An 8,634-nucleotide genomic window follows, 5' to 3' on the forward strand; every position below is an offset into this window, starting at 1 on the left:
TCTATAAGTTTTCTATCTTGAACACAAACATTCTAGATTGTATCTTTTATGAAAAAGTATAATTATTATTTTAATGATGTACAGTAGTTTTGTATGAAACAGATCATTCTCAAATTGCAATAATAACAATACCAAGAAAATTCTACAATAATTTATGATCAATAAAAACCACAGAGTCTATAACTGTTTAACGTCACAGACATATTAGCAAATAGAAAAAAAACCACCAAATAGAATAGCCCTAAGTCAATATTTGCTGATTATAATAACTGGTCAAAGGTTAAAGAACACTTTACCGGTTTCCAATTAGAGAGTGTATACTCACGCATAATGCACAGTCTTGGATGGTTCATTGCACAATGAACAAGGGAGTGTTCTCCTGTTCATAAGAAACAAGAAGGAAACGTATTGGAATATATCTAACATCACATTTTTTCTTGTTGATTTGGATATTGATAGTGAGTATGATTTAATTTTGTTTTAATCGTAGCTGATGATTTTTATTTTGACAACTTATTTAATTATTAATTAAGATGTCTGGTGGAGCAGAAATCAAAACAATAGGAATACATAATAGTGCTCATCATGTATCTAATGATATGGTCAGTATTAACCAATCATTCTCTTCATTGCCATAGAGAATTTTTTTAAATATTTAAATCCTTTTTTTCTATGGATTGCATATTTTTGAATATGAAGTACATTATTATGATTATTGATTGTATAGTAAAAGGGAAGAGAAAAAAACATATTTTGATATAGTTGCCATCAGTTGAAAATTAATGATGCTATTGCATCTCTATGTCAAATATTATATCTCGTGCTAAAGTTTTTTATATTATTTAAAAAATATAATTTTTTTTTTTTTTATAGTTATAGTCTAGGAAGAGTAATAGTTATCGCAATATTATTTTTTTTAATTCTCCCACTTCTCAATTTTTGTGTAAATTATGTAGAAGCATTTTGTGATTCTATATTATAATAAATATCATAATATTATTACATCCCTTGTTGATGGGGTTATGGTGGCTGAATACATTTGAATTGAATTGGTGTTAATCAGTTTTAGCACTAAGCAATACAAACAGATGTCCCTTGAGAATTAAAGAAGGTTGGGAAATGTTGGGTTAAGGGGTTTTGAAGGGGAAAAAAATGTAGAAAAATTAGTTTTTCATCTGAGCAAATTAATTGTCATCCCTTTTTTAGATTAAGGTATGGTGGTATTCACCGCTTGTATGCAATCAAATTTGGTATTGATGTTGCTACTGAGTTTAATACAAAAATGAAATTTACAGTTATTAGTGTAGTAATCGTAGGGAAAGTATTAACTATTATAACAATTATGGTGGACTTATAAGGGTACAGTACATATTGACATGGTGATTTCTATGTGCATTTTGGTCGTTCCTTCCTTTCTTTTTTCTTCCCTATTTTTCCCTTTCTAATCTTTCCCTTTCCAGTTATATCTTCTATCTCAATCTTACCTCTATTCTTTCTTTTCGAATGTCATCCTTCATGTTATCCTTCCTGATTTATTCCTTCATAATGTCTCTTTTCCCAATATTCGGGAAACACTCTGGAAGTGGCATCGAAACAGCCGTACAGTAGGCGTACATGTAGACATGGTGAATCCTTCACTGATGGGATCCAGGTGAGATTGATTTCAATGGGATTGCAATCAACACACAGGGATAGATGCCCATACCTTCTCGCATAAAAATCACGTAGTCCTCTTTTGCCTGTCCAAAACACCTAATAATGTTAACAATGAAAAATGATTTATAGCATAACAGTCAGCTGTAATTAACTTCATGTAACTTCAAAGTTGATCAGCATTTGACTATTTTATTTTGTTTTCTTTAAAGCTAATTTCAAATTACTGTGTGGACATGTATATTACCATTTTGGGATAGGAACCATCTATGAAAATATTGCATACTTAAGTCCATCCAAATCAAACACTCTGCTTTGACATATTGCACTGGGAGACTTAACTGCATGTACACCACGTGTGAAATTTAATTATATTGATTGACCAGGTTTAATAAACATAATAAGGATTGATTTATTGAAATTTAAATGTAATTACATATATTTATAGATTCAGTTACATACAGGAACATAGTACAGACACAATCAGTTGTGCTGAGAATGTCATATTACTGAATTTCGAATAAAAAATCATTGGAATCTTAACTACAGTAGTTATTTTATACAGTATCAGCGATGATGCAAATTGTATTTAATTATATAATGACGTGACTAATATATTTAACAATAATATATGATGATAAATATACTAATATCATCTGTATATCAAATATCTTCTTTGTATAGGAATGGAATAATGTTTATGGCAACATCCAATCAGAATTAGAAGTTATTTAAGAGTGAAATGTCAAGAGACACTGCCAATATTTATAGTATTGCTGGGCTTGGGTGTGGTTATAGTTCAGATGCTGCCAGCCTATTTTGCGAATACATTACCTGGATGAACTATTCTCTCATAAATGATAATGGCAATAATAATAACATTAATATTAATTATGTATCAGCCCTCTCGCCAAGATTTTTTTAAAGAGTGGCGGAATTGCAGAAAATGTTCACAAAATTTAAAGGGTGGTGCGCGAAATTTTAAAGGGCGGATACATTTTTGGTAAAGTACTACATATGGTGTCAGACACGACGAGGCATGACCCGTGTCCCACAATTAGATCTCATTAACTCGATACCTCTAATTCATTTATTAATACAAACAATATATGTACACTTAAATTATGAAGAAACATTTCATCAAAATTAGTACCTGCAAGATGGAATCTGTTATATATGTAAAGTGTGATGCAACATCCGTACACAAAGTGTTGATGGATCTAAAGACTTTAACATTTTCAGTTGCGGTATAATTTCTTCTATAAGGATTAATTACAGTTAGTTGTCAGTAAAATTTAATTTCTGGTAAGTAAATAGAAGCCACCAACATGATTTTAGGTTGCGCAATACCAGGAAGACTGGTTATCTGTTTCAAGACTACAACTGCCACATTGTGTACTTTTATACAAAGATTACTATTATGCAACGTTATAGTAACAGGTGTCAGAATATGACAGGAAAAAAAAGTCATTCCTTAAAATTGAAAAAAACCACTTTCAAATTTAACAAGTTATTTTCCACAAAATCAAATAGATACGGTAGCGGTACAAAATATCCTTTAAATTCACACTTCTTATAATTTTTTTAAATAACAAAATCAGAAAACTACTGTAAAATTATGGTTATAATTATTACATTCTCATCACATTATTTTTTTTTTAAACACCGTTTTCTCTTGTAAATATCTTCTTTTTCTTTTTTTTTAATCCATGGAAATATGTTATTTTAATAATGATGAGATATATGCCAAAAACCAGACAAATTTTTCAGGCGAATAAGTATATTTTCCCCCTTTTGACAGAATAGTTTAATATAATTATGATCAAATGAAAAATATTGAATAAACTATTAAAGCTAAGTACTGTGGTCAAGATGAAGTCAACAAGATAAAGCCTAGGAGACAAGGTTCCTGTAAAATGTATTTAAAAAAAAAAAAAAAAAAAATTTTTCCAGCACCGAGTGACTTGGCTCTGGATGGAAATGATAGCCTTTTGATTTAGTTACTGTGAGGCTTAGGGGTTAGGGTTGTTTCTGTCATGAGAAAAAAAAAATCTGGTGATCACAAGATTCAAACCTAGAACCTTGGGATTAGAAAGAAGGCAATGATCTTATTCATAAGTTACAGCTCTACAGTGAGGGTGGGTGATAGACACATTGGTAAACTCCAAATAATACGAGTGAATTTTAAGGATCGAAAAGTGGGTTAATAAGGAGGGGTGAGGGCCATGAAATAAGCTTTATACTGGGTATGACTCATAGAGATATAATAAGAATACTAGAGCGCTAACCGCAATGTATTCGATCTGTCTCTTATACACATCTAGATGTGTATAAGAGACAGCAATAATATTATTATTTAATAGTATGTACCGTCTGCTTGGCTCCAGAAATGAAAGCATCATCACAGTGATGAATTAAAAATTTATACACATATAAGTAGACAATATTAAACATTTACAGAAATGACTTACATAGGATTAAATATTTACAAAACATAACTATTACAACTGACATAATGGTAAATTGTTTGCCAATCAATTTGATGGAAATGTATTTAAATATTTCAGGTTATGGAAACACACTTCCATTGATAATAATGTGTATTTTTTATTCCCTGATATGGACAAATATTTTTCTAAAACTAATACAGTAGAACCCCTATGAAGGGGACAGTTTCAGGACCAAAAAACTGTCCCCTTCATACAGGTGTGTCCAGGGTTTACCCTTATTCTGGGGACACAACCAAAGACATGACTCTTTATAATTTTATTTTAATCGACCTAAGAATGAGTTACAGTTTAATAATAACTAATTCATAACAATAATTTGCAAATGTAAAAAATATTAATTCATTTAAGATATAAAATTAACAGATATGTAACTTAAACTACACAATTTGTGTATGTTCCCGACATTGTTTCTTTATTTGAGTGCAATGTAAATGTCCAAATATTCTTTTTTTTTAAATATTGAGCTTTTTATTGGATGCACAAGATAGAATACTATTAATAGATGTTACCAACTTAGAAATCAGGGTGCATGCATCCCAGATAGATTGGAATCCTATATCAAAATACACAGAACAGGAAATCTCTTTGGTTAATGGTCAAAATTGACAAGATTTTATTTATATGAAGTAACACATGCACTAAGTATCCAATGCCCATTTTAAGGATTGAAAAAATTCTGGTTTGATGTTAAGTTTATTGCTTAAAAGGTGTCAAAATATAAATTTGAATGATTTTTTTTCTTATTTTGTGACTATTGTAGTTGTTTTGATACAATAAAAAAAAGTGTCCCGTTGATATAGGTGAAATTGTATTGGTTTGTCCATTTTGCACACTCAAAAAGTGTCCCTGTCCCCTTAATAGGAGTTGGCTGTAGTATTAAAAGATATATTGCCCCTTGTTTCATGGAAAAGTTTTCCCTGAATAGGATGTCCCAAATGAGGAGTTCTGCTGTAATAAATTAATGCTGATGGTAAAAATTTATTATCGATGAAACTACAATCATAATGAGCAAACCAAATGAAACTCCTTGGAATATTACAAATTTTATTATTTTCATGAATGGTGAATACATTCATTTATATACCAGTACATACATATAATGGGTTCATGATAAAGTACAGTAGGACAAGCATGTATTAAGTAACACCTCGATTACAAGATATTTATTTTTCTTTTTTTGTGTTCCTTTGTAATATTACGTGGTATGCATAAATCACATAATAGAAAGAGTGAAAAGTTTGGGGGCTTTTTTTAAAAGGATAATTTTAAACTTATGACTAACAAATCTTTTGAATAGAAAATAAAACTCAGGATATTCAGTACTTTTATGACTAGTTTATTTATGACAGTACACAAGCTTACAGTGCACTTCTTCAGGTGAATGTGAAGTTAACATAAACTTGGTGTATAGACCTAAGCAAGTTAATTATTCAAGCATACAATTAAGACAAAAGGACTAAAGCATAAGCAATAAACAGTATAAAAATGAAAAGACAGGACAGGGGTCAGAAGTATTATCAAAGTCAGTGAATATAATATATAGTAACTAATATATGTAGTAAAAATAACCGTAGTACAGTATCTTAAGTCTGTACTACATTCAAATCTTTTGAATGTTATTGTTAAGTTCAATAGATATACAAAGAGATTGTATAGTAGATTCCTGAACATACTATAGTTGGCAATGGGCCATACATTTTTTTTAAAAATAAGAACACATTTTATAAGAACACTGAGGCTGAAATTGCTTAAAAATTAAGAACAAATTGAGGCTGAGGTAAAATTATATCTGTACCTTATGTGCAGTAATGTAGGTGTGACTATGTAATACCCCCTATAATGAGGTGTACTGTCATTTGGGGCCATTTTTACCAGGCCTTTTTCTGGGACAATTTTTTAGGGCCCATTTTTGCTGTAAAATAATAATTTTCTATGTTTAAAAAGTGTGTAAAAGAAGAACAAATTAAGAACATTTTGAACCTGAAATCGGCCAAAAAATAAGAACACTGAGCCTGGGCAAAATTTTACTGGTTCTTATTAAAATTTAAAAAAAAGTGTACACTAATAAATTCATATCTCGGTGTTTGCATGCTATATTAGGTGCCTGTTGATGGACTTTGAATTAGATTGTCTTTTAAGAAACAAAAGTAAATAATACACAAAATAGAGTAAATTCTGTTGTAGTTGATACCAAATATTTGTTTAATGATTAATTATTTGTAAAAACAGATGCAAGTGTGAAAACGAATCCTAATGATTGCATAGTAATAATAGTTGGCAAGACATTTAACTGGTTATTCATGAAACTTATAATACTCTTTCCCAATATAGTGTTTATTCTATTTACATTTGGCAATGGAATAACAATCATACATAAAATGATTAAGAGTACAAAACCTTAAGGTTACAGTACACACAAACGCGAACTTAATCTCTAAGTTTGAGTGATGACTATTAAAGGAATTTGAATGGTCACCTTTGAACCATCAATGTTTATTTTGGTGATGTGAAGAAAAAGAGGTTCCTTGTTGTAGAAGTGTGAAAATCTAAACTATAGTAGCTTCTTATTCACTAGAGATTTCATCAGTGAATCAGAATTGGTTAATAAATCATAGTGGACATAGAGATTCAGTTCTGATTCACCAGTTGAATGAAACTCTTGTTTTCTGGTAGTTTCCCTGATATGATTAATTGTCTAATTTTAGTTAGAGACACTGGTGCTGTTCATAGTGCTTGCTCTTAATATTTAGTATCTCTTGTTTGAATACATGAATTGACAAAGACTCATTAGGCTGTTAACTAAAACCCTGTCTAGGGTACTAACTTTTCTTTGACAAAAAACTGATGAATACCCATATATTGTCATGATATGCCTATATATGGTCATGGTGTGATGTCATCATGACCATATTTGAAGGCTTGGTTCTGCCAGTCAAACCCTGGGAATGGAGGTTCTTGAAGCAGTGCCCATTTTGAGATTGCATACTATAAATAGCATTTTTTCATTTCATTGCATCTCATCAAAAACAATACAAAACAGAATAATCAAACACAAAAAAGACAGATGCAAAAGGACAGGATCCACACACTCCAAGATACACACTAAGGGAAACTCTGTGGATGAAAAATATCAAATTACATCAAAAATACATAAAACTATTTAGGCGAGACTTTTTTTATTCCTTGTTTCGTGTACTTATTTTTTTTAAAGATCGTCGGAGGAGGAGGGTGTAATAGAAATTAAAATAAAATTTTGTTTTCTTATTTTGCAAATATTCTTGCCAAAAACATCCAAACGGAGGAGGACATCAAAATTTTATTGGTGAATGTAAAAAATGATACAAATTTATATAATTAGGAAGAAATATACATATCTGATCTTTGGAAATTTCAAGGCAGCGGAGGGTGTAATAAAAATTTTTTTAATTTCCACTTTTTTCGTTGCAGAGGGTGCACTAATTGGCTTAATTTCAAATTTTACTTTTATTCTAAATCATCAATATTTGCAATCAGTGGGTTTGCTAAATAAGGTATAAAAAAAGGTCTCGCCTTATATAAATACTATAACATTTTAAAAATTCTTGACATAAAAAAAAAAATTAGAAAAAATATTTTTAAAAAGCAGCATAACAACATCAAATTGAATGAGAAAGGATCACACCAAGAAAAAAAACCAGCCTAGTCGAGACACGCGTCTGGCATTGACAGAGTTCAGGACAGTCATTTTCATATTTGTAGCATCAACAAATGAATTGTTAGCCCGGTACAATAGATTAACAAATGAACTTTTGCCAATAATATTTGTGTGTTTATTACTTTCCTTGAATGTTTACAAGTATGTTTAATATAGTGAGTCATCAGAAAAGCCCTCCACATTTTATTGTTCTCCAACACAAAGACCAAATCTAGATGGCCCATCCATTTAAACAAAGCCTGTTATGATTATTGGGGTGTTAGATCTTATCGGCATAAACATGTGATCAATCACTGTAGAATTTACGCTTTCGTAATGCTGACACACGTTGTCAGATATAGTGCAAACTGAAGATCCCTTCACATATGATTAAAGAAAATTGTTTAATGTTTCGCAAGATCTGGAATATTATTAATTACAGTGTGAGCTGTGCTGCCAGGCCAGAGTGAACTATGCACACATTTCATCATTTAAAATGTTTCCTACATATCCACATTTTATTTATTATTCTCACAGTTTCCCCATGAAAAATTACAACACAGGCACTATCAATAATATTTTGTTCACAACCTATTAATTTCAATAGCAACTAAGTATATATATATACTGTCTCTTATACACATCTAGATGTGTATATATTGAAAATGTGGAACTTGTACAACTGGGTATAATCACTCTACAGACTGTTTCATGCTAATGCAATCTTCAGGAGTGAGAGAATACAAGGATTGTGTGAGTATATGAATTCTAAGGCAGGTGAAAATGCAAATGAGTTAA

The 8,634-nt window shown here is 30.5% G+C and overlaps 1 protein-coding gene across 1 annotated transcript in view; it reads left to right on the forward strand.

Annotated features, from left to right (window-relative positions):
- Nucleotides 1-317: 317 nt before the first annotated feature.
- The window catches only part of LOC117100283 (neuronal cell adhesion molecule-like), a 48,120-nt gene continuing 39,803 nt past the window's right edge, over nt 318-8,634 (forward strand). The window contains exon 1 of the mRNA XM_033239934.1: nt 318-458. The gene's annotated coding sequence lies outside the window, so the exon portion shown is untranslated. The remainder of the gene's footprint in view (nt 459-8,634) is intronic.

This window comes from Anneissia japonica, unplaced genomic scaffold, assembly GCF_011630105.1.
Source record: "Anneissia japonica isolate Jap-2015-1 unplaced genomic scaffold, ASM1163010v1 scaffold287986_len575832_cov185, whole genome shotgun sequence".
NCBI lineage: Eukaryota > Metazoa > Echinodermata > Crinoidea > Comatulida > Comatulidae > Anneissia > Anneissia japonica.